Source organism: Fukomys damarensis, unplaced genomic scaffold, assembly GCF_012274545.1.
Source record: "Fukomys damarensis isolate Sample0158 unplaced genomic scaffold, DMR_v1.0_HiC HiC_scaffold_5, whole genome shotgun sequence".
NCBI lineage: Eukaryota > Metazoa > Chordata > Mammalia > Rodentia > Bathyergidae > Fukomys > Fukomys damarensis.
Window position 1 is genome coordinate 40163030 of NW_022900917.1, and position 27122 is coordinate 40190151.

The 27122-nt window shown below is 39.3% G+C and overlaps 1 pseudogene; it reads right to left on the reverse strand.

The window, feature by feature from the left end:
- Nucleotides 1–22117: 22117 nt before the first annotated feature.
- LOC104851726 lies at nucleotides 22118–22702 on the reverse strand (annotated as a pseudogene).
- Nucleotides 22703–27122: the final 4420 nt, after the last annotated feature.

Genomic DNA, 27122 nt, shown 5'->3' on the forward strand with positions numbered 1-27122 from the left:
GGGTTTTAATGTGCTCAGTTACCAAAAAATAATAGGCAACAGCATTTTCAGCCTCTTTTACAGCTAGGGGTGCTCACAAGTAACAATTTAGGCAATGATATATGAACAGGAGGGACTAGACAAAACCTCAAAAGCCCTTTAAGGACTACAATTAGGACATGTTCGTTTTGCCCTTTCACCCGCCCTTTAGTCACAGTTTAGCTTGAGCTCCATATGTTATTGGGAAAATGCGGACAAGAAACATATCCTATGGACAGAGAAGTAGAAGGCCAAGTCCTGAATTTCTCATGAAGTTGTTATGTCAGTCCTGGTCCACTCCATCCTGCTTTTGCTTAAGATAAAAATGGTCCCCTACGTATTAGAGCAATCAGGCTTTTTGGTGGGGAACAAGATGGTATGTGGGGCCTCTGTTGCTCACAGCTAGGTAATTTCACACTTGCTCAGAGTATAAGTTGCATATTTTATATTTCCTGTACCATTCTAATGCCTACACATTAATTCCTTCAGTTTATGAAAGCTCAAATGACAACAATGCAACATTTTCCTGGCAGAAATCACATTAAAGTATGCAAACGTAAATACTATGCCAATGCTAGCCACTTATCTAAAAGAAAGCACGAGACTGTGAAAGAGTCCTGCGTGGGTTCATTCCCCATTGAGACCAGGTAGAGGCTCTGGGAGCAAGCATGTGGTTTTACCACCACTCAGAAATGTCTTTTAATCTTGATGATTTTAGCTTAAGAATAAAACTTCACCCAGTTTTAGAAACATCAATTATTTATGAATCTAAATCCTTCTAGTATCTTTATCTTTCTTATCATCACAATCAGAAAAAAATAATTATATTCAAAAATAGCTGTGGTTAAACAAAGCTGAGGAGTTTAGATTTCCTGCAGTGGGGCCAGATAGAAGAAAAGACGAATAAAAATTTTTTTTTAATTGAGTTTATTGGTACATTTAGGGATTCAGTACAGTTACATTCATTGTTGGGATCATGTACCTTTACATGGCAAGTCTTGATTCTCATTTTTTTCCCCTTACCTCTGCCCTCCCTTCACCCCCTCCTCCCCTCCCCATCTACAAACACTTTATTTTCATCTTTTCATTCTCTCACATTTTTTTCCTTTCCCTTTTTGTTCTTCCCCTACGTATCACACCTTCCCTACACCTTTAGCTCCTTTCCTCCCATTTCTAAATGTCAGTAATCTTATTAGAATCTTATGCATTGTTGCAGAATATTCACACCAGGGAAACTATTCGGTATTTACACATGTGGGACTTATTTATTTCACTTAGGAGTATATCTTCAATATGTATCCATTTTCCTATGAATGAATCTATTCTCTCGCTCTTTATGGCTGAGTAATATTCCATTTTATAGAAAAACCACAACTTCTTTATCCAGTTTCCAACGGATGGGCAAATAGGTTGTTTCCAAGATTTAGCTATTACAAACTGTGCCGCTATAAACATGGGTGCACATACTTCTCTGTGATATGATTCTTTTAGTTCTCTTGGAAAGATACCCAACAGAGGGATGGCTGGGTCAAATGGAACCTCCAGTCCAAGCTCTTTGAGGTATCTCCATATTGATTTCCATAGTGGTTGCACTAGTCTGCACTCCCACCAACAATGGAGGAGGGTTCCTTTCTCCCCACAACCCCGCCAACATTTGTTATTGTGTGATTTCTTGATAGCAGCCATTCTTTGTGGGGTGAGGTGGAATCTCAGTGTTGTTTTCATCTGCATCTCTCGAATGACCAGTGATGTGGAACATTTTTTCATATATTTTCTTGCTGCTTTCACTTCTTTGTATGAGAAATGTCTGTTCATTTCGGATGCCCATTTTTGGATCGGGTCTTTATATTTGGGGGGACTGATTGTTTTGAGTTCTTTATATATCCTTGATAATAGTCCTTTGTCTGAGGTACAGCTGGTAAAAATTTTTTCCCACATTGTAGATTGTCTCTTAGTTCTGCTAATGGTTTCTTTTGAAGTACAGAAGCTTTTTAGTAAGATGAGATCCCAGTTGTTGATTCTTTCTGCTAGTTCCCGTGCTACTGAGGATTTGTTCATAAAGTCTTTTCCTATACCAATGTCTTCCAGAGTTCTGCCTAACTTACTTTCCAGCAAGTTTAATGTTTCTGTTTTAATATTTAGATCTTTAATCCATTTGGATTTTAATTTAGTGCATGGCGAAAGATAAGGGTCTAATTTTAATCTGTGACAGGTTGATATCCAGTTTTTCCAACACCATTTATTAAAGAGGCTATCTTTCCTCCACTGAGGATGGTGAGCTCCTTTGTCGAAGATGAGGTAGCTGAGTACATCTGCATTTGTTTTTGTGTCTTCCAGTCTGTTCCATTGATCCTCAGGCCTATTTCTTTGCCAGTACCATGCTGATTTTATCACAGTGGCTTTGTAGTATAGTTTCAAATTGGGAATTGTTACACCTGGTGCCATGTGACTGTTGCCTATAATGGCTTTTGCTATTCTAGGTCTCTTGTGGTTCCAAATGAATTTTTGGATTCTTTTTTCTAGTTCTGTGAAATATAGTGTTGGAATTTCAATTGGTATTGCTAGACGAATAAAATTTTAATTAGGATTTTAGAAATATTTTAAAGCATGAAGAATTTCTATGGTGGGTTTGGTGGTTCACACCTATAATCCCATCACTCTGGGAAACTACACAGGAGGATCATAAGTTTGACCCCAGCCTGGACGGTTCAATGACTTAGTGAGATCTTATCTCAAAAGTAAAAAGGGGCTGAGCATGTATCTCAGTGCAAAGGCCCTGTGCTCAATCTCCAATACAATACACACAAAAATCTATAAATAAACTGTATGAAATAATAAGAGAAATTTAAAAAGGATAAGTGACTGTAAAGTGGTTAAATGCCTTCTTTTTTATTGTCTGAGTTTCCATTTCTGGCAGCTTCCTCCCCGCCACACACACCGGGGATCAAACTCGGGACCTTGCACTTGCAAGGCGGGCAGCAGAACCACTGAGCTAACTCCCCAGCCCTCTGACTTTGCATTTTAAGGATTATGCGTCTCTAGAAATAAGAGATGGAGGCAGCCCTAAATCACCATTTCATGGTATTTCATTGAATCTATTTGCTCAAAATGCAAATAAAATCTACTTTTTCTCATTGAACCTGCTCTGTTACAGTTACCGTAAACTCTGACAGACAAGTTTATAAACAACTTCCTATTTATGAAAAACCAAGAAAAGAAAATGATGCCCTCGTATAATGAAGAGGTACATTTACTGCCTTGTTCTTCCTCTTCCCACCTCAAACACTTTTAAATGTCCTTCTGTGACTTTTATAATAAAAGGATAATTTGATTCTTTGAAGGTGATGATGGTAAGATGGAATAACACATTCTTTATCAAGAATGGATTATGCTCAGATAATAGCAAATGGAATAATAGGAAGCCCTGAACCCTCTTTTCCCTACAAACATATACATTTAGCAACATTTCACAGACAAATTACCTTTGCAAGAAATCCAGAAACCATTTGAGACTCCATGTTCCCCAAGCAAACATGAAATCAGATTCACCAATGCTGGTAGGGATATTTGGAACACACACTCACCAGAATCCATACCCTTAGCACAGTACCACATTATCAGGAGAGCACCTCTGGTTCATAGCTTTTCCCAGGAGAGAAAAGATTGGTTCACGTGTTCAGTGAGCTAAATTTTCTGAGGATTGGCTTCTGTCTTGCCAGTCTTGGAGCTCTGACAGGTCCAGCATAATCTAGCTAATGGGACAAACAGAGATAGCACCCTGGACTACGAGACACTAAAGATCTTCCTCTTTGTCCAGCAGAGAATGAAAAAAATATCCTCGGTCTCAGTTGTCCCCCGGGAGGTGATGTCTTAGCTACTTTTCTCATTACTGAAACAGAACACCCAACACCCAAAGTTACAGTAGGAAAGGTTTATTTTAGCTCACGGTTTGTAAAGGTTTCAGCCTATAGTCCTCTGGTTCCAAAGCAGGATGGCATGGTAAAGGACCATCACAGAGGAGAAACAGTCCATGACATGGCAGGGCAATAAGCAACAACCAGCAGCAGAAGCATCAGCAGCCAGAAAGCAACAGCAGCTTCTTTGTGTCCCTTTATATTCTATTCAGGCTGTAAGCCTGTTAATTAATGCCACCCACAGCCAGGGTGGGGCACCCTTAGTCCCAGCCACTTCCAAAAAACCCCACCTATGACCACATGAGGCTTTGAGGGGACATCTAGATACAAACCATAACTGGTGGTAAGATTGATCTATGCACCTACCAGCCCAGTGTCTCTAGGGATGCCCAAAGAATTGCATCTGACTTGTCAGTCCAGGACCTTTTATGAGTCTGGCATAGTCTAACTGCCTAGGGAAGAGTACCCCCAGTACAGGAGAGATAAAAGTTCAAATTGGTGCATGCTAAAACCCCACCCCCACCCCATTCAGCACAGCTAAGCTGACAAAATAAAATGTCCTGAGCTTCACCTTGAGAGAGTACATTATTCACTTTCCTTTTGGTGGGACAAAAGACCCTACACTGGCAACTTAGAAGAGGTTCATTTTGGCTCACAGTTTATTCCATAGACATCTGGCTCCAAAGCACAAATGGCAGGGTAGGAAAGAATGGGCAAAGAAAACTGTTCAAACCATGGCAGCCAGGAAGCAGAAAGAGAGGAGAAAAGCCACGGACCAGAACACCCCCTTCCAGGTCAAGCCCTCGGTTCCCTGCTTCCAACCAGTATTCACCTCTTAACACACATTCATTTCCTGAACTCATGGATGAAGCTACTGAGGAGCACAGCACTCCTATAATTCCATCATATTCCAAATACATGAAAACTTAGGGGACAGTTTAGATCTAAACTATAACTGAATAAAAGAGTTAATCCATGCACCCAATCTCTTACCTTGTCTACGTATACTCAAACAACTGGTATCTGTCTTGTGAGTCCTGTTGACCAAGAGGCCTGACACAAGCTGCCTTGTGTAGAGTGGAGACATTGGTTGTGATAGGTAGACACTATAACTCCACCCCACCACCTCCAACACAGCAGAAAGCAAGCAGGAAAAAATCATAATTGCCTTCTTCTACTTATTGGAGAAAGAAAAAATTGGTAAAGATCTCCAGGATCTTTAGCCAAGATGATTAGCAGAGGTCTTCTATATAAGACCAGCCCATGAAGAACTGGAAAGGTTCCTGCCTTGTCTAATACATCTATAACAACACACACACACACACACACACACACACACACACACACGAGCAAAATGGAGAATGAGGTAAAGATGTTACAAAGAAATAAGATAAGAAAAAAGAAAAGACTCAAATCCATGCAATTAGGAATGTAAAAGGTTGAGTCACAACAGATCCAGCAGAAATCCAGAGGATCATCAATACCTACTTCACGAACCTATATTCTAATAAAATGGAAAACACAGAAGAAGTGGACAGATTTCTAGATACATATGAATTACCAAAGTTGAACGGAGAAGATAAAAATATTCTAAACATCCCAATTACAATCAGTGAAATCGAAAATGTAATTAAAAATTTACCAACGAAAAAAGCTCAGGTCCTGATGGCTTCACTGCTGAATTCTACAAAACATTTAGAGAAGAACTATTGCTCTTACTCTTTAAACTCTTCAATGAAATTGAAAGGGAAGCAATACTTCCAAATTCATTCCTGGAAGCAAGTGTTAGTTTGATTCCAAAACCAGGGAAAGACCCAACCAGAAAAGAGAACTGCAGGCCAATCTCCCTAATGAACATAGATGCAAAAATCCTCAATAAAATACTGGCAAACATAATACAGAGGGTCATCAAGAAGATCATACACCCTGACCAAGTCAGATTTATCTCAGGGATGCAAGGATGTTCAACATACATAAATCAATAAATGTAATACACTACATTAACATAGTCAAGGACAAAAACCATATGATCATCTCAATAGATGCAGAAAAAGCATTCAAAAAAATTTAAAATCATTCATGATAAAAACCCTGCAGAAAAATGTAATAGATGGTCTTTATTTCAACTTGATAAAGGCTACCTATGAAAAACCAACAGCCAACATCATACTATAAAATCTGAAAACCTTCTTGCTAAGATCAAGAACAAGGATGTCCACTGTCACCACTGCTGTTCAGTATAGTTCCAAAAAACATTAGCCACAGCAATTAGTCAAAAGAAAGAAATAAAATCAATAAAGATAGGTAAGGAAGAATTTAAACTGTCATTATTTGCTGATGATATGATACTCTACATAGAAGATACAAAAACCTCTGCCAAAAGACTTCTAGACTTAATTGACACTTTCAGCAGAGTAGCTAGAAACAAGGTGAACACTCAAACATCAATAGCCTTCTTGTGTACTAATAACAGACTCACTGAGACATAAATTAGAGAAACAATTCCTTTTATAATAACATCCCCCAAAATGAAATATTTAGAAAGAAATCTAACAAAGGAAGTAAAAGACCTCTACACTGAAAACCATAGCACTCTGAAAAAAAGAGATCAAAGAGGATATCAGAAAATGGAAAGACATCACTTGCTCTTGGGTAGAAAGAATGAACATAATGAAAATGGACCTAAAAAAAAAAAAACAAAGAAAATGGACCTATTTCCAAAACTGCTATACAGATTCAATGAAATCCCAAAAGTATATTTCACAGAACTAGAGAAAACAATCTAAAAATTCGTTTGGAATCAGAAAAGACCTAGAATAGTAAAAACCATTCTAGGCAACAGAGATATGACAGGGGATATCACAATCCCCAACTTGAAACTGTACTACAAAGCCACTGCGATAAAAACAGAATGGTACTGGCAAAGAAACAGACCTGTGCATCAGTGGAATAGATTGGAAGATACAGAAACAACTCTAGGTATACTCAGCTACCTCATCTTTAACAAAGGAGCCAACTGTACTCAGTGGAGGAAAGATAGCCTCTTCAATAAATTGTGTTGGAAAAACTGGATTTCTACTTGGCAAAGATTAAAACTAGATACTTATCTTTCACCATGCACTAAAATAAAATCCAAGTGGATTAAAGATCTAAATATTAAAAAAGAAACACTGAAGTTGCGGGAGATAAGTTAGGCAGAACTGTTGAAGACATTGGCATAGGAAAAGACCATATGAACAAAGCCTCAGTAGCATGGGAACTAGCACAAAGATTCAACAATTGGGAGCTCATCATATTAAAAAGCTTCTGTACTGCAAGAGAAACCACCAACCGAGCTAAGAGACAACCTACAATGTGTATAATAGTACATAAGATCCTAATGATATAATTGACAATGTGAAATAGGAAGAAAAGGGCTAAAGGTGTAGGGTAAGTGGGAAGGGTAGGGGAAAGGTAATAAGGGAAAAGAAAAAAATATGAGAAAATGGAAATAAAGTGTTTGTAAACGGGGAGGGGAAGTGGGGGTGAAGGGAGGGCAGGGACAAGGGGAAAAAATGAGAACCAAGCCCTGTCGTGTAAAGGTAAAAGATCCCAGTGATGAATGTAATTGTACTGTATACCTAAAATGTACCAATAAACTCAATGAGAGATTTTTTAAAAGCTGTGAATGCTCCTGCTAAGCACCATCCAATAGAAAAGCAGGCTCAAAAACATTACAGAGTATCCTCGTCGACCTTATTTACTAAACCCAGCACCATGCAAGTTTTGGCTCTTTCTCAAGATCAAAATTACTGTCAAAAGCTTTGAACTAATCCAAGATATTGAGGCAGCTATATCATCATAAGTAAAGTCACTCATTAAAAAGAGCTTCTAAACTTATTTCAAAAAATGGCAAGAATGATGGGATAAGTGTGTTTGAAGCCAGTGGGAATATCTTGAGCAAGGCTAACGGCAATGTGTGTTTTACTGTAATACTTATTTTCAATTTAAACCTTCACATATTTTTACCACATCTTATGCATGCAAGAGCACCTAAACATTTAAAGCTAATATTACAGAACTGAAATGGGAAACAGAAATACAATAATAGTAGGTGATAGGAAAAGTTTAATATCTCACTTTTAATAATAATAGATAGAATACCCCAACAGAAGATCACTAAGGAAAGAGTAGTCTCAAATAACATAGGCTAAATGGACCTAAAAGAAATAAGAATATTCTATCAAACAACAACAGATCATATGAAGTCTGTTAAGAATGGATCAATGTTAGAGCACAAAACAAGTCCACAAACTAAAGTAAATTGAAATCATGCCAAGAATCTTTTCAGATCACAATGAAATGAAACCAGAAATCAATCGCAGAAGGAAAAAATGGAAAATTTACAAATTAACAACACATTCATGAACAACTATTCAGTCCAAGAATAAAATAAGAAATTTAAAAATACCATGAGATAAATGAAATGCAAAACTACAACATATGAAAACTTACAGAATGTAGTAAAAGTAGTATTAAGAAGTCAATAGTGATTAATACTTACATTTAAAAAGAAGAAAGATCTCAAGTACCTTAAATAACTAGTATAAAATAATTAAAAAGACTAAACTAAGCCCAAAATTAGCAGGAGGAAAGAAATAACAAAATTAAGCAGCTATATGGAGTAGACAACAGAAAAATCAGCATAACTAAGATTTTGTGTTTTGAAAAGATAAATAAGTTGACAAATTCTTAACTGGACTAAAAAAAGAGAAAATTCAAATAAAATCAGAAATGAAAGAGGGGACATTACAGTTGATGCCACAGAAATTTAAAAAAAGATCATAAGAGGTAGTTATGAATAATTATATGCCAAAAATGAGATAACTAGAAAAACAGAAAGTTTCTAGAAACATACAAACTACCACAACAAAATCATGAAGAAACAACAAAAAAAACTGTCCAAACTATCTAATACAGAGAATGAATCAATAATCAATACCTTCCCCCAAAAAGCTCAGAACCTGATATGTTAATTGGTGAATTCTACCAATTTCAAAGAAAAATCAGTGCCATTCTTCTTAATCTTCCAAAAAGATTTAAGATAAAGGAATTTTTTTAAATCCATTTTGGGAAGCTAGCATTACCCCCAATACAAATACCAAACCGAGACAAAAACATTTCCAAAAAAGGAGCCAGCCAATTATGGGCTGAAACCTCTACAAACTGTGAGCTAAATCAACCTTTCCTCCTTTAACTTTGGGTGCCAGATATTTTGCCACAGCAATGAGAAAAGTAACTAACACGTTAGGTATCTAATAGTCAAGTTTGTGGAATCCAGGAATGGAGATTACCCTGGTCTCAGGAGGAGGGGAAATGGGTTTAATCAATGGGCATGAAGTTGTTAAGCAAGACTATAGTCTCTAGACATCTGCTGTACAACATTGTACCTATAGTTAACAATATTCAGCACTGTGCTCCTTAAAATTTGTTAAGAGGGCAGACCTCATATTAAGTATTTTACCACAATAGCATTTTGTAAAATGTTGGAAACCACCTTAATGTCCATCAGTGGTGAAAAGGACTAAAACATGTTATGGCACCACTTAATGCCACTTAACAGCATCCTTTAAAAAACTGATAAGAGTAAATCTTATGGTATGTATGTTTTACCAAAAGAAAGGAATTTAAAATGACAGTGATGTAATTTCCACACTCCTCCCCTGAAGATAAAGTTGCTGCTCGTGTTGTAGTGGAAGGTGGAGAACTGAAAACAGGGGGTCAGCCCCCAGAGTCCTTGCACTATATTCCCTCACTTGACAGACCTTAAAGCCTGCAAGGGTTACTTTTAGATGACATTACTATTTCAAATTGTGAAGTAAATGAAAAAGAAAGGAAGGCAAGCAACAGTGAAGATGAGCTAGATTTTATTTTCTAAATGGAGAATAGCAACACAACACGGGGTAGAGAGAGTGTGACTTTGGAGGCAAATGCAACGTGGATCTTGGTAGAAAAGCCTATGTTTGATTCCAGACCTACCATTAACTGAGTTGAGGTGTTCAGGGCTCTCCTTACTGTGACTCAGCTCCCAGAGGATCCATTGCAACTTCCCAAAAAGAATGACCTGCAAAAAGCTGAAAACCAAACATCATCCACCCTGAAAGAAACGTGCTCCAGAATTCCCAGAAATGACTCTGTTGGAGTTTGAGGTATGAAGCATTGCGTTCTAAACATACACTTTTGTTTAGACTCAGGGATTTTTATAAAATTGGCTAATTTTATAAAGATGATTTCATTCACAATTTTATAAGATTGAGAAACAGTAATTGTCCACATCATAAACGTCCCTCACCTATCACCTATCTACCACTTATCTTTCTATCATTTATCTATCTGTATTGCTACTGTTGTTATTGCACCAGTTGGTATACTGGTCCTCTTTCTTGTTGCTAGGCTAAAATACCTGACATTCATAACTTAAAGGAAGAAAAGTTAATATTAGCTTGAAGTTTCAGAGGTTTCAGTCACGCTCAGCTAGCTTCAAGACAGAAGCCTCATGCTGAAAGGCCACAGTCAAGCAAAGTGGCTCCATTCATGGCATCCAGGAAGCAGGGAGCAGGGAAGAAGCTGAAAGGGAGGAGGCAGGAACCAGATATAGTCCCCAAGTCACGCTCTCATGACCAATTTCTTTAACTGCACACCTCCAAATAGCTTCAGTAGTTTAGCCCATTGATGAGGTTAATGCCCTCACAAGCCAACCACCTTTTCATGGGTCTCTTAATTCGCTCAGGCTGACAGTGGAGGCTCATCGGTGCAGCTGGAGTAAGGGGGGTCACTTTGAGAGCCCTAGCTGCTTCAACAGGGGAAGACCAAGGTCGTCCTGCTTCTGAAGACTGAAAATAACACATGCTATTAGGCAGAAGGGACCTTCCCCAACCCTAGCAAATGTAGCCTCTAGAACTGAGGTAGGCAAGAGCCACAGAGGTGGGAGGGTGAATCAGACACTGTTCTCACACGACCTCAGAGGAGCATTCGAGGTGGACAAGAGAATGGGGGCCTCCTTCAGGGCCATAGAGAAGGAGAGTTAGGACTAGGGACGAGCAATTTACTCGTGGGACTCACACTGAAATTTAGTAGCGATGACAGCAGTGACTATTGTCACCTGCACTCCCTTTTATGTACCATGGGAAGCTGTTGTGGCAGGGGAGCAAATGTGGGTTACACAATCTATTTTTTAATTATTTCCTGTTTTCTGTACAAGATGATTTCTTTTTTTCCGCATGACTTTTTTGTATTCACGGTCAAATTTTCCATCAGGATCCATGCTAGTAACCACAAATGAGAATTACATTTTGGGTTTGGAGTTGTTCATGTGGGCAAAACCCAGCACTTGTACAAGCAAAAGTTAACAGTGGTAAGGAATGAGTTCTCATTCCATTTAACTGTGGAAAAACCCAGCTCATGAGATCAACATCCACACAGCAGTGGTCAGTCTGGCACAGAAAGGCCAGCCGTGTTGCCTCAGGCAGCCATCCAGGAGCAGGTGTCTTTCCTTCAGAAGCCTGTGAGAGCAGTCTGTAGGCAGAACTGGATCTTTAAATTATTTCAAGCAACAGAGTTATTTCTCAAACTGCGCACATGTGAGAGACGGCTCAAAACTAGACTTCAGCCTTATATGACTACCCCACACCACAAATACTTTCTTAATAATTCCCAACTGAGAACATGATACTAGCGCAAAAAAGGACTCTGCCAAAAACTATGTTTCTCTCAAACTAAAGAATATTTTTCTCAAAGAATCGTTTTGCTGTCTGTTCATTTGATATCATCTTTCTACAGCTCTATGCTGATTTACCTTTCATCATTTAAAACCTAAAGTTCTTTTCACATCTGCTGATGACCTTTGAAACACTTGTGATCTATGAACTTTAATTTTACAAATCAATTTCAAGAAGATTCTTCCTACAAGTTCTCTTGCTTGATAGGACCGCAAGAGTTTCTCCATGAAATTCCTTGATTTGTGTCCAGAGCTTATCTTATGATGGATGCAAACTCTAGGAACTGGTGTCCCATTAATGCAACATCAGGCAGCTGCTGTGTCTGCCTGATCAGTCCAATTCCCCAGCCAGGAAATAGACCTGGCCACTCTCAGGGTGGCTACATCCTTTCAAATGTACACTTTAAAGGTAAAGGCAAGTATTTCTCTAGTCTAGGAAGAATTTAAATGTTCTCAAAGGAAACTTTTTCCTGCTGTGAACATTTTTCTAGAAGGAAAAGATCCCAAACTTACCACAGTGTATCTTTAGAACAACAGATTCACTGTAATTATCCATGACTTATAAAGCACATTAGGCAACAGTGTGCGTAAAGAGAGTGGTTCTCAGCTGTGTGACTCACAGGATCGCATGCGGAAGATCAGAAAGTTCCAAATAGGTAATAAGCACTTTGTAGAGAACAAATGAAAGAACAGAATTCTGTTTTCACATTAGCTGAGTCTTGGTTTTGTGAGGAAAGTGAGGGTTTTTGAACAATACAACACTATTGTTCCATTTAGAACTTTTTATATGTGTACTAAGGTGAATTGTGGCCCTTTTGAAAAGTAGAACTTTCTCATTAGAAATTAAGAATTCTTATGCAACACAGTAAACTATATTGTCTTTGTAGCCCTCTTTGTTAATTAACACTTAAATATGTATGCACATATATACATACATGTATACCTACAAATGTGTAAGAATTCTTATCCATATCCTAGACACATATGTCTGTATTATGAGCCTATGTTTTGCATGTGTATGTACATGTGTGTACCTATAGGTAGATAGCTACCTAGCTAGACAGACAGACAGACAGACAGACAGATAATATTTCCCTTCTGTCCCAGAACGATCCTCTTTGACATTAAAAATTGTCAGAGCAGAGCCGGGGATTTAGCTCAGTTGTTCCACTACCTGCCTCACAAGCACAAGGACCCGAGTTCGATCTCCAGTACCCCCAAAATAACCGTCAGAGCAATAATCAAGACAGACATTTTCCCGTGCCTGCCTCACAAGCACAAGGTCCTGAGTTCAATCCCTGGTACAACAACAACAACAAAAAAGACAGACCTTTTCTCATATAGATCCGCTCTCATTTAGGTTTAAAGTAGAAACAGTTATCATTGTTAGGAAAGTAGTTCCCCATAGAAAACCTTCCGCTGATTTTGTTGTGCTACTAATATTTTTCTTGGGCAACGTTGTCATCCTTTCCACAGACCCTATACTTCTTCCCGTCTTTTTAACCAGCAGTTCTCAACAGGGAGCGACTCTGCCCCGGCCACCAAGGCTATTTGGTAATGTCCGGACACTTTTTCGGTGTGATCACACTGGAGAAGGGTGGGTGCATCTGGTGAGCAGTAGACAGGGATGCTTCCAATTCTACCATGTACAGAGCGCCACCCTTCATAACAATACTTTATCACCCTACCCTGGTGCCAGTAGTACAGACCTTAAAGAACCTTGTTCACACTAAAAGTTGCCTTTTCTCTCAACATTATCACTGTCATTTTATGTTTGAAAACTGAGCTAATATTCTTAACCTGGAAGACTACTCTGCAGTCAACCAAAAATATATTGGCATACTGCTAACTATTCATTTTGATGCCAGAGCATTCATGGCTTGGGAATTTAATCCCAGAACTATGTTTGCCTTTCTGGAAGATACAAAATCATTGAAGTATAGTTAATGTATCTGATAGGAAGTGGTGCACAATAAATACCAAAACAATAATATACCAATTATGTACTGTAATATACCAAAAAAAAAGAGTCTGTGCATTAGATTCCTAGAATTCCACAGCAAACTAGCACAAGTCAGGTGGCTTAAAGAAAACATAAGCCTATTCTCTCACGATTCTGGAAGCTAGAAGTCCAAACCCAAGGTATTCACACGGCTATGCCCCTCCAAAGTCACTGGGGGAGAATCCTTCCTCACCACCTCCAGCTCCCAGATGGCTCCCAGCATCCTTCGGCTTATGGCTACATCACTGCCATGTTCAATTCTGTATTCACAGTTTTCTGCCCTTCTGTATCTTCTCTTCTGCCTCTTGCAAATCTCACCTGGATAATCCAGGATGATTTTATCTAAAGATCTTAATTATATCTGCAAAGACCATTTTACCAAATCAGGTCACATTCACGAGCTCTAGGTCTATATATCAAGCCAGAACAGTGCATTTAGCTATGTGCACATGGACAAACACTGAAAATCACTGTCACATAGCCAAGATTTATCATATGTTAATCAATTCAGGCTCCTACAACAAAATACCATTCACCATGTGAATTAAATAACAGAAAGATATTTACTCATAATTCTGAAGGCTGGAAGTCCAAGATCAAGGTACCAGCATGGTGTAGTCCTCTTCTTGGCTTGCCAGTGGCTGCCCTCTCCCTGTGTCTTCAGATGGCCTTTGCTCTGCACATGTTCATAGAAAGAAGAAGAAGAAAAAGAGCAATGTCATCTTCTCCATATAGGGCCAACAAACCCCTCAGATTAGGATTCCACCCTTATGGATTTATCAAACCTTGATTACCTCCCAAAAGTCCTAACTCCAAGTACAGTCACACTGGATATTAGGTCTGCAATATGAACTGGGAGGTGGGATAAAATTCAGTCCACAACACAACATCTATGTCAATAAAGAATAAAATGCACTCCCATAACATCACCTATCTCAATAATGTACTTCTCAAATGGTTTTATCTTATTTAATATTCATAACGTTATGATTCACTCCATTTAACAAATTGAGAAATGAGCTCAGAAAAATCCAGTAGCTGGCCCAAGGTTGCGCAGTGAATAAACAGAAAGCTGGAACTCAACACATGCCTTTTATTCATAAGCTTTTTCCAAGTGTCCAAGATGACCTTTTGTGTTGGTCACCTTTTAGTAGTTGTTGTTATAAAGCATCCACAGACATTGTCAAAACACATGGCTTCTCACAAGGTACTCAGAGAGAGTATTTATGAAAGTCTAACACTGCAATTCTTATACTCAACTATCTAACACATTAGTGACTTGAACCCCGTAGAATAGAAACAGCTTCATAAGTCATCTGTTCCATGTGTGCCGGGGGTATGGCTTGAGAGGAGATTCAGCTGTTCTCACAGTAAGCCATCTATTTCTTTAAAAAGTCTCAAAGGAATAAATGATTTTTCACGGGGCCAAAAGCACATATATTTTGAACAAGAAAACATTATGTTAAAGAATGTGGGGAAAGAACTGATACAGATTCATTCAATGAGCTTTTCATTGAAACCGCTAAACCGAATACAAGAAATGTGTTCTTCCATATACAACATCAAGGTTTTGCCAAATATAAAAAGCAAAGCAATTACCTATTGATAATGATACAAAACTTCAGATAATTCTGGGCATAATCTTAAAAACAACATAAAATATTATCACTGCAATCTAAAGTTAAAATATTGTCACCTATGTTTACTGGTAAGTATTAGTGAGTTTTATAGGTAAAATGACAATAGCATTGTTGCTAGCAATAATTATTTTAGAGATGCATAAAAGTAACTAACTAGGGATGAAATGTTGTAGGTCTGTGGTTAAATTTCAGGTACTTCAAAAAATAAAGGAATTGTACATCAATCTCGGTGATGGGCATATGGGGGCTCCATCCACTAGCCTCTACCCTTTTATTTTCTAAGATTTTATCTACAGATGTCTAAACATTCATAATGAAAAAAATAGCACATGCCATAAAATCTCAGAAGCAAAATATTATTAGTGTCTTACTTAATAGTGTATGTTACTTAGTAGCATATAATGACTCATGCAGAAAGGCACAGAGGAAAATATGCACGTCTGTTCACAGAAATACCCCATTTTCCAATTCTTGCTTCTATGGAAGTTCACCTTGATTAACAGAATAATCAGTAGCAACCCTAACTCTCCTTATAGTTAAAATTATTGTGGAAAAAACTTTTTGAGTAGAATGGACCAGTGTGATTTTATGAGCTAGCAGGACTCACCTGGGATGCGTGGCAAATGCGAAGAATGTGCTTCCAGAAGAATTTAGACTACATGTAACCAACATTAAAAGTGGAAACTGAGTGGCACACAAGAAACATCAAGAAAGCATATGCGCACACCCACAAGCGTAGATGCTTTCTCTTCAGGCTTTCATTTTAAAGACTTTTGGAAAGATTAGAAACCTCCCTTCCTCACTTCCTACCCCCAGGATATTGCAAAAGCCAGAGTAGCCTTGTTTTGTTTTGTTTTGTTCTGTCACTTGCTCTGAATGTTCCTCCCAAGAAGAAATACAGGAAACCAATTCAGAGTAGCTAGTAAATTCAGGCATTTTAAGGGACCCACGTTTCCCTGTTCACTCCCCCTCATGAGCAATTCTTGCTCCTACCCAGAAGCACAGCAGCCAGATAGAGGACAAATGTGACCTTGGGTTTAAGTGGAGGTTCTGGCCTACCTGAGGGGCTTTTATTCAAATAAGGCTTCCCATTTACTTCTCCCATGAATGGCATGTGTGTCAGAGCAGAAAGCAAATATACCAGAAAGCAAATCTGTCACACACACTTGTGCGCTCCCCACCCCCAGCCCCACTGAACACCATCTCAGCTCTGGAAGCTATTAGTCATCATCACCTCCCAGTTTGCAGTTATCACAGTGCATTTACTATTTTATTTGACAAATAACTGTGTAGCTGACCTCTCAAGATTAGCGCATTTAGAAACATGCTGGCTTAGAAGAGATGCTAACTCAAGTGACAGGAGACAAGACTGAACCTTACCTTATAGAAGGAAGATGAATGAGGTGTGTGAGGGCTAAAGCACATCTGTGAGCTCTCTTACAATTATCATGGGAGTTTAGAGGAGTAAATGCATGGCTTCTACCTGGAATATGGAGGGGCTGGAGACAAAGCAGCAGTGTAATAACAAGACTGCTACATGGCAGTTTTAGGAAATATTAAAATTGTATATATAATATTTTCCTATTAACATAGAAATAAATGTTTTAACAAATAAAAATGTATTAGAAAAATTTCACCCCTAAGCCTGCTCCTGGAAATGGTGTACTATTAGAACCTCACTCCATATCCTTTCAAATACTCACTTTCAAATACTGATAAATCTAACTTTTAAAAGACCCAATCTGTCACCATCAATCCTACTGTGAACACTGGAGTGGCAAGGGTTGGAAAATCCAAATCAGATTGATTTAAACAGGAAACAATATTGCTGGGCATGGTGGCGCACGCCTGTAATCCCAGCACTCGGGAGGCTGAGGCAGAAGGATCACTGTGAGTTCGAGACCAGCCTGGGATATATAGTGAGTTCCAGGTCAGTCTCAACTACCTAGTGAGACCCTGTCTCAAAAAACAAAACAAAAACAAACAAACAGCAAAAAATATTGATAAAGAGGTTTCGATGGTATTTCTTTGTGTGCTATGGGCTAAATATTTGTGACCTACCTCCCATAACATCATCAGACTCATATACTGAAATACCACTTTCCAAGGTGATGGTGATAAGAGATGAGGCCTTTGGGAGATGATTGAGTCATGAGGGTAGAGCCCTCCTGATGGGACTAGCTCCTTATAAAAGAGGCCCCAGAGAGATCTTGTGCCCTTCCACTAGGTCAAATTTCAACAAAAAGATGACCACCTAGGAAGTAAGTCCTCACCAAATCTGCCTGTGCCTTGATCTTGGATTTCTCAGCATCCAGATCTGTGAAAAATAAATTCCTATTGCTCATAAGCCACGCCATCTATGGTATTTTGTCATAAAATCCAGTCAGACTAAGACTCAGTCCCTCAGATCTACTGTTCTTCCACATGGCTTCATTTTCAGGCCTCCTGTAATGACCAACAGAAAGAGCCTGTATGATTCCAGATTTAAATCCCTGAGGAAATAAAGTCTCCTTCAAATCAATTGCTTTTGCAAAATCCACAATTGGATTTTGTGATTATCCCTAAACTAAATATTTTGGTAAACGGAGCACAAAGAACCCAGGAATGTTAAATGCCTGGGAAATGAAGAATAATTCTTTCATCTGTAAGAGTAATCAAGCAGGGTTGTTCATGCCACAGTGTGGCAAAGCAGCGAGTAGAAGTGTTCTTTACATTTCTATGCTCAGCCCTTTAAATATCTTGTCATCTCGTGTTCTCAACTCATGACTCAACTTTTTTACTGAGGGCTGTCTTACTGGATTCCCTCTTCCCTCAGAACAATGGCTCTCAGTTCATTGAGAATAGGCACCTAGCATCCGTAACTCAGTTGACTTTCAAGCTAAAATCTCTCTCTTGCTCTCTCTCAAAAAAAACAAACCCTGTCTTTAGGCCACTATGTGATCAATTCACAGGATCTTTTGAAAGACAAGACTGTTGGACTTTCAGATCATTATTTTGCATGTATAGCAAGAAATAAGAAACCAAAGAGAGAAACATTTGATTCTACCTGGAGTATAAATAATTACATAATGTTAGAGCACAGAGTGAACCAGTTTCTAAATTAATGTCTGAATAACCACATAATGTCCACTGTAATGACAGGGCCACTCTAAGGGAAGAAAGATGGCATCATCAAGGAAGAAATGTATGTAAGACAAATGCATATTTTAAAGTCAGTGCACTTGAGTTTGAATCCACAGCTCTGCAACCTGCTAGCTATGTAACATCAAACATAACCTTAAAGGAAACAACTTTGCATGAATCTAACCTTGGCCTCTTTGTGCTTTGTTTTCCTCATATATATAAAGGGATTATTAGATATGATGATTCTGGGGGTGAAATAGGATAACACACATGAAAGTTTTATCACAGGGCCTGGTACATAAGTTCTCAACAAATGTTTGCTGGTATGGTTAGTGGTATCACCATCATCACTAAGGCTACATAATGATTTAGGAAAACATAAGTAGATTGAAGTCCAAATGCATAAATGCAAACACAATCCACCCCTTACAAACAATGACCAAGTTACTTAAACTCCTTAAGACCTAGTTTGCTTTCTATAAAATAAGAACAATAGTACCTGCCTAATGGGAGATGAAGACTAAATCTATGTATCACTTGGCTCTCAGATGTCAATTGTTATATGTCATGCCGTTTGAAAGGCCTCCCTTTCCTCAGTACCACCACAGAGAAAAAGAAAACATTTCCCAATTGTTATTTCTATCCCAAGCATCTGGAACTCAGGAACTGGAAAAGACCCCTCAGTTTAATAGCCATGCATGCTGTAATATGTAAATGCCCTGAGCTAGACAGGAAGAGGGCAGCCAGCCAACAGCTCAGCAGTTTCAACAGTTTGGCAAATGCTTCTCAGGGTGACAACCTTAGAGGGGAATGGGTAACAGTAAGAGCACTAGACAGGGAAGCTGGTGACATGAGGACCTGGAACAGTGTTGACACAAGTGTTCAGGGTCACTTACACACCGCATAGCTGTGTGTCACTGATTACTGAGGTGCTCACTCCCTCAAACCACCATTGGTTTCTCCTATTGGCTAAGGAGCCCATCAGACAGCATCAGCATAGTTCAGATTACTGGGGCTGGATTATTCTCTAGGTTCTGGTCACAGCATCTCCACAACAGTGCAGGCCAACTTCAACCTCCAACAATGCTTTCTTTTGATTTTGGAAAAAAACAAAACAAAACCAGAGTTTTCTGAATTAATGTTGAAACCACATATGACTAGTAATGGAGTAAATACTTTAAACTTTCTCTGTGGCCCCAGCACTCTAGTCTTTTCCAGTATTTTAATGATGCTACAATTCCCCTGTTCAGATGTGGAGAAAGTGCAGAATGAAATAATTTCCTAAGACCACGAAACACAGAGGAAGCCAGAACTATCTCAAAATAACGGGATGAACCTAACCAAAAGAAATCTCCGACTTATTAGCAGAACCAGTTTCCTACGTTTTCAACTGTGGAGGGAGCTCCCAAAGGAAACTTAGGATGTGCTCTTCCTGAAGCATGTTTCAAGATTCAACCAGACTAAACAATGGAGACCACAAGGCAAATCTTTCCCTTGCCAGGTAAAAGGGCTGGACTGGTCATTTCCAGCTCTAGTTTCTGTGATAAGTGATCCCAGCTACCTGCTACACTGGGCTGCGAGGGAAATCAGGGAGAGCTAGAGGTTCACACCAACTTTCAATTTTAATGGGAGACTTTTAATCAGTTTCTCAGCACAGCCCGCCTTTCAAGTCTCTGGAAACATCTCAAGGGAGGGAACAACACTAAGAAACACAGAAATCCTTTTCTCTTCTCCGCAGGCATTTTGTCACAGTGCCAGTTCCTAAGTGCACAAACTTTTGGCAGGCTGAATCACTTTGATATACTTTTCGCAGGGTTCAAAAAGAAAAGATAAACAAAGAACTTGTGACTTCAGGGGGAGCAAAGGTAGCCAGGAGTTTATGAGGTAGGTCATCTTCTTTACATTTCTGGCAAAGGGGAAGAGAGTGTCAATGAAAAGCAATCACCGTCTTAGTGGTTTCTGAGACTGCAGGTTTGGTGCCCATGGGCATTTTCTGGGCTGGCTCTTGAGGATTTGCTGCTTTTTTTTTTTCTTCAGGTAAAGGAGAGGGCAGCATCTGTCAGCGAAGGGTGACTGAGCTTTTTCCCCCTTTCTGGAAAAGTATTACCTGTTTCTCAGAAAGTATTAGGTTTTTCTGTGACAATATTTCAATGAAATAGCTCAAGCAGGGAAGGGAAAAATAGTTAACGTTGTCTTTAGATTTTATGAGAACAAACAAGGTATGTCGAATTAAAACTTTTTATTGTCTGGGTCCTAATAACTTTGGGAATGGGTTTATTTCTTCTAGATGAGAATTTTTACAGCCACATAAAAATTCATATGTTAAATTACAAACATCATAGACATGAGTATGAATTTAAATAATAGCCGTATTTTGACTCTATGTTTTCACTTTTCTGTAGATGTGAAGATATTTCCTTAGCAGAGAGCCTTAACTCACCCCTCTGAATAAGACAGACTTCAAACAACGTGACTACTTTGGGAGCGTGTGTTCTTCTGGATATTTGCCAAGAGTGTGAGATGTAAGAATAAAATGTCATCCTCAGGTTTTAACAGAACTGGATTGAGGCCAAGAAAATAACACAAGTCAAGTACCTTTGATGATGTTGCGCTAGTGACATCATAATTGGAGCTGAGTTAGGAAACCTCACAAAATCTCAGTGGTTATATTCACTAATTCCTTAGTCCATCTGATTGCTTTCTTCCCACTCTCTTCGAGTTTATAAAGGCACAGAACACTGCCTAGCCTCATGGGAATGTGGTAATATCTGTCTCTCTAGAGAGAGCATGGAAAAATGGAGGCTTAATTTCCCTGATCTTCTAGTCCTGGCAACAAGCGAGCCAGGGCAGAGATACCAACTGTCCCAGACTAACCCTACTTGGCTGTATCCTGAAAACTGCAAGGTCCACCTGTGCAAGTTCAACACTCTAAGATTTGTCTTTTTAAGTGATGCAGAGTGATCAGTTTCTAGAGACTGACAGCAAAATACCCATGGGACTGATCTGAAACACCAATTTATTAATATACAGTGAAAAATACAACTCCCTAAGGCTCTGAGTGGCTCTCGGCCACGGTGAGATCATTCTTTCCCCTAAAGGAAAAGTCACATGAGAAACCTAACTGATATTTAAAGGGCAGGGTGAATACAGTGTCATGTGACACTAAAGAGAAGTGTCATCAATCAGTGATAACCTACACTTCCCAATTCCATTTCTAGGCATAGCTCTCAAAGAAGACAGGAGGGACAGTCACATGCCCAGTGCTGACAGTTTGATCAATTAGCCTTCTGGTCTTTTTCCAGATTTAGGCAAATCACCACCATCTTTTATTGATAATACAATAATCTCTTTAAGCACATGATCTACACATAATAAACAGATTATAGCATTCTTTTCCTTAAAAACTAAAACACCACCAAAGATTCTGGTGACTTTTACTGGGCTCAGAGAGAAGGTCCAGAGCTTTGATTGAATTTGGGAGCAATCCTGTATCTTCTTTGGGGCACCTGGGGAGTATAATGGCTTTGTAGGCAGTGTACAAATTAGACTTCACCCAGAAGGTTCACTTCAGGCGACAAACAGATGACAAGTTCACGCATAACATTTTCTCCTTCTCTTTTATTTATTTATTTTTTTTTATTTGAGGGGACAATGGCTGTTTTATTCAGTTCACTGTGTACACACAGGGTCGCTTCTTCTTGGTCTCCTCCTCCTTGGCCCAAAAGCACTTTTCACAGCACTTGCACGTTTCTGTCTTGGACCCGCGAGCCTCAGCCTGGTCAGCCCGAGTTTCTTGCGGGCCTTGTCTGCTTTCAGCTTGTGGATATGCTCCGTGAGAATCCGTTTGCTCTTGAGCACACTTCTTCACTTCCGAGTACGGGCCGCGTGGTACACGTAGCGGTCAATCTTGTTAAATTCCCAGTGTCTCCGGAGCAGCCTGTGCATCCTTTCCATCCTCCACACCCTCTGCACTCGTGTCACCTTCTTCCGCATCCAGACCTTTGCTGTACCTTTCAGCTTATCGATGCCCGTGTGCCTGACCTTCCGGCGATCCAAGGTGTTCTTCCGGCATGGCGCCCTGGGATGGACAGTCACAAGCTTGCAGGGGATCCGCCCATCATCAGCTTCCAGATCTGCTGAGGGGAACTGGAGTTGTGATTTCACTGGACTCAGTCGGGTCCAGTCAGACCTGTGTGCCACACGGGAGCATGCTGGGGGCCAGCCTCTTCTGAAGCCTGAGCAGAGTCATGGCTGCCGCTGCAGCAGCAAAAAAGGAACTCTGTCTCTTATTTAATTCACCATTGGAAAGTGACATTTTCTGACTTTTTTCCCAAATTTGGGAAGGACTGAATCCTGCTGTGCCTGACTGTTGAATATTGCAAGACAACAGCAGAGGATAGAGGCAAAATACTCTGTAGCCACAAACATATCTTTTGCTCACCAGACAATTTTGGTTCCATAATAAAAAGAAGGGAATTCTACAAGATCTTTTATGCCCAGCAGGGTAGGCAAAGTGTTCTAGCCTGGTACTACTCAAGAAGGGGTATACAAGGACTTGAAACCGTGAGACATCATATTAAGGACAACAGGCAGGATTTTCTTTGAAAGAATTTTTCATGGAAGTCAAGCGCATAATTGCAGAAAGTCTCTCTCAGTATCTAAAAGACACCAGAGGAAACAAATTTCCCTCCCTGAGTAAATAAATTTGTTCACAGGCAACTGTTTCCATTCAATAATAATGGGAGCAATGAGCACTTAGAATTTCACTCCCTATCTTGCACCAAGAACTAAAAGAAATCCCTATACCTATTTCATGAGTTAAGGGCTATCATGAACTCGAGCAGGCACCAGACAGAAAACTGGGCACGGTGCTCTTCTGTAAACCTTGGGTTTGCACACTTTCTAAATGGCAGAGTTATTGGCTAAGCCCAGAGAATCTGGCCCTACATCCTGCCTGCTTAACTACTTAGCACAGCACCTCCTCCAAATTCCAAACTATAAATACTTGTGTAATTTGGCCTAACCCATTTTATCCATTAATATTGCCTCTATAAACTTGATTACTATACTGACGTTCCTTTTTCCTTTTACTTTTGTGAAAAATAAGGCAAATGTAAAATTAGAACAACCTCCTGCTCTGTTCCTTGGTGAATGACTTTATTATCATGTCAGCCAAGACTGAAATCCTCATTCCGAAAAAAATCTTCCCCACCCACATTACCTTCATTGTTAATATTTATAACATGTGGTGAAAGGGTTTAGAACTCAACTTCATTGTTCCAACAAAAATTCAAATTCTTCCAAATTGGCTAAGAGGCCCTACTTCCAGAAGATCTATTCCTCAAATGTAGGCCTCTTGCCAGTGTGTCTGACAAAGTGAGGTTCAAGATCCAAATGTTATCAGGACATCTTTTGGCAAGCTAAAGAGAGCTCCAGTTGTCAAATGGACTCCTAGAACTGCATCTCAAAAAATATATAATTCCTTCACATTTGTATATAAGAATTTAACCAGATGTTCATTATGAGCAGAAATAGCTAAGTGAACTGAGCAAGGGCCTGTTCATACTCTACTATGAAGATGACCATGTTCAACAAAATTCAGATGCATTCAAACCATTAACCATTTGCTTTTAGAAGGAAATAGCAAACACTAGCATAGGGAAGATGGCCCCCAAGACTTTTTTGTGAGAACATTAAGTAGTCTATTTTTTTTCAGTTCTTTCCAATTTTTCAATTTTCCTAAAATGTTTCATGAGAGAGAAAAATGTGTCCATTTGGGGAATTAATCATTGAATCAATGTATTTCTGGAGGAAGTAGTAATCACTGTGATCCTTTCCTGCTCTTATTTGTCTTAATATCATCAAAGAGGGTTCTGTTTTAGGTATCAAGGTTTTTCTGGAGAATCAGCCTGTTTTGCTATATGATCTTAGAAGACAATATCATCTTAATAACCTCTCACTTAATATCTATTTATTCCCTTTTCTCTCCCATCTTCCCATCTATTAAATGTGCATATATCTTCCTATTTTCAATCAATTATCCTATATTTCAAATAGAGTGGACCCTTGACTTACAAACTCAATTAGTTCACAAAGGCTGGTTGTAACTCAAGTTGATCAATTAAAGGCTCAGGCTCCTCCACACAGCCTTCGAAGCCTCTCCTGTATACAGGTAGATCTCAGTGTCCTTAGACAGACATTGGCTGAGGATTTCTCAATGAACCCCACAGAGGAAATGATGTTGTAATGTTCCTTCCAGAACTCTTTATGGGTTAAGCCTGACTCTGAGACCATCTGAAAGTACAAGCAGCTGGCATATAAATCATAACTAAAGACTCTGGTCATAAGTTAAAACTAAAATTCCAGTTGTAGCCCATGTTGTTCGTATGTCAGGCCAGTCATAACACCAGGGTCTACTGTATCTCCCTTCCATTCAGTTCAACTTTAATTCTAGAGAAAGACATGGTCTCTTTAGGACACACAGAATAGAAGTGGATGCCTAACTGTTCCTCAGAAATAATTTCAAGATATGATGTAATAAATGTGCTATCGAACACCTACTTAATTCATGCATTAGAATTCAAAATCTGTTCTCTTCAAGATTTCTAATCTGTCTCCTAAATACTTCCTAGACTGGGACATCATTTAGGTCATCATTGAAATCTATAGAGAAAATCTCTTATCTTTTACTTGTATTATTTATGGAATACAAAGCATGTCAGTTGCTTCATCTGGCCCAAAAACAGTTTAGATTGTAAAAATTTCTCGTGAGGAAAGTGTAACTGAGAAGTATCTCCGGCTGGATCCTAATATATAGCAATTGGTCCACAGTCTTACAGTAGGATAAATGTTTCAACTTTAGCAACACATAATCAGAGTTCTTAATTTAGACCTACTGAGTTTTCCTGCCAAAAAATAGAATCCAAACAAACTTATCTCCTTAGTTCATTTGCATATATGGAGATGGCTACACGGGTTACTGATTGCAATAGTAAACTGTTTCCTAACATCTTTGTGCAGCCTTATAAACCAAGCATCAGCTGCAGTGGCACCAGGAGCCTCATGAGTAATGAAGATGGAACCTGGATGCAGATTGAAGTATCCACATGGTTACGGCTATTAACAGCAATGAAAAAAGCTGTTGCTCTTAGTGTCAGGGGGAAAAAGGACAACAGCTCAGAAAAGAGAAGATGACAGCAGCATGAGAAGTGTGAAAGAGCCAGTACCATACAGCAGCCAAAAGGGCAGATTCCCAGAGCCTATACTCCAGACAGCCCTTAGAGAAATATGTGAGAAGAACACAAGGGCACTGAAATTCCTGTAAAACAGGAAAATACAGCCAAAAATACTATCTTCAAATTATAATTATGATTCAATTTCTTGACTTTAGACTGGTATAGACTGGGAAATACACTGAGACCCTTTGTCTCTGCTATTTCTGCACAATAAACCACCCCAATATATACTTGGTTTTGTTCATTTTTGTGATTCTTCAATTGTCTGGGCTCAGTTGGGTGGTATTTCTACTCCCTGCACCACTGACAGAGGCTCCTATCGGGGGCTCCATTAGGCTCGAACACCCAACTTCTGGCCAGGAACTTAGCTGAGACTATTGAACAAAATGGCTGAACCAAACCTCTCTGGGCCTAAGGTCATCTTAAGGCAAGCACAGACACAGGGGACTGTTTCCTTGTGCTCTTTTAATTGAAGTACTGTAGTCCTACTCTCTGTCCAAGTTCAAGGGAAGAGAGAAATTGTCCCATTTGTGAATTTGCAGCCATCCTTTAACTGCATAACCTGCTTCCTTTGGTTTAAAGAAATGTTAGAAGAGCTGATAGCAGATTGGATTATTACTAGTACCTGGGAAGGGAGCATGGTAGGATGGGGGAGGTGGCCCATCAGACACATTCTGGCAGTGGTTGCTCCCCAGGCTTCCTTTGCCTTAAACTCCATTTTTCAGACTCAGTCGGAACTCCTGCATGTTTATTACCTCCTCATTTCTTTACACTGCTGAACAAATGGAAAACACTGCTGTCTGGTTAGGAAACCACAATTCTTTTTTATCTGCTTCACTTTGCACTTGATGTTTTATATTCCCATGAGAGAGGGGTAAAATGTGCAGCCCTGTAATGAACCACTGACTTCACAACAGCTTCACCTGGGGAGGAGGTTTTCAAAATCTCTCCTCCTAGGCTGTTCTCCAGATCCTATGAATCAGTGTCGTCAAGTGCTGCACACGTGTGTATGTACATGCACACATTCATAGAGAAGCTCTCCAAATGATTCAGATAACCACCATTTTGTTGGGAACCACACTTAAAATGATTATTGATTAAAAGTTCATTTAGTACTTCTAAATTCTTAAAAGGCTTTCATTTGCAAAACTAATATATGCGGAAAGTAATTTTTCTTAGATCAATTCACACAATTTACTTCTCTAGAGTCTTGTGATTAAAGTTAAAACCTATTGCAAATACTTTATCTTAGCTATGATCTCCTTTAAAGCCACTGGATTAGCTGATGGAAAGCCAACAAAGCTGTATTTGTTCAAAAATGGTAGGGGCACTGATTCCCCTGTGTGGCAAGACTGTGTGCTCTCCAGAGTCCCAGGCTGATTTAAACAGCTTTACAGACATAATTGCCATGCTGTGGGCTCTATGTACAAGGAT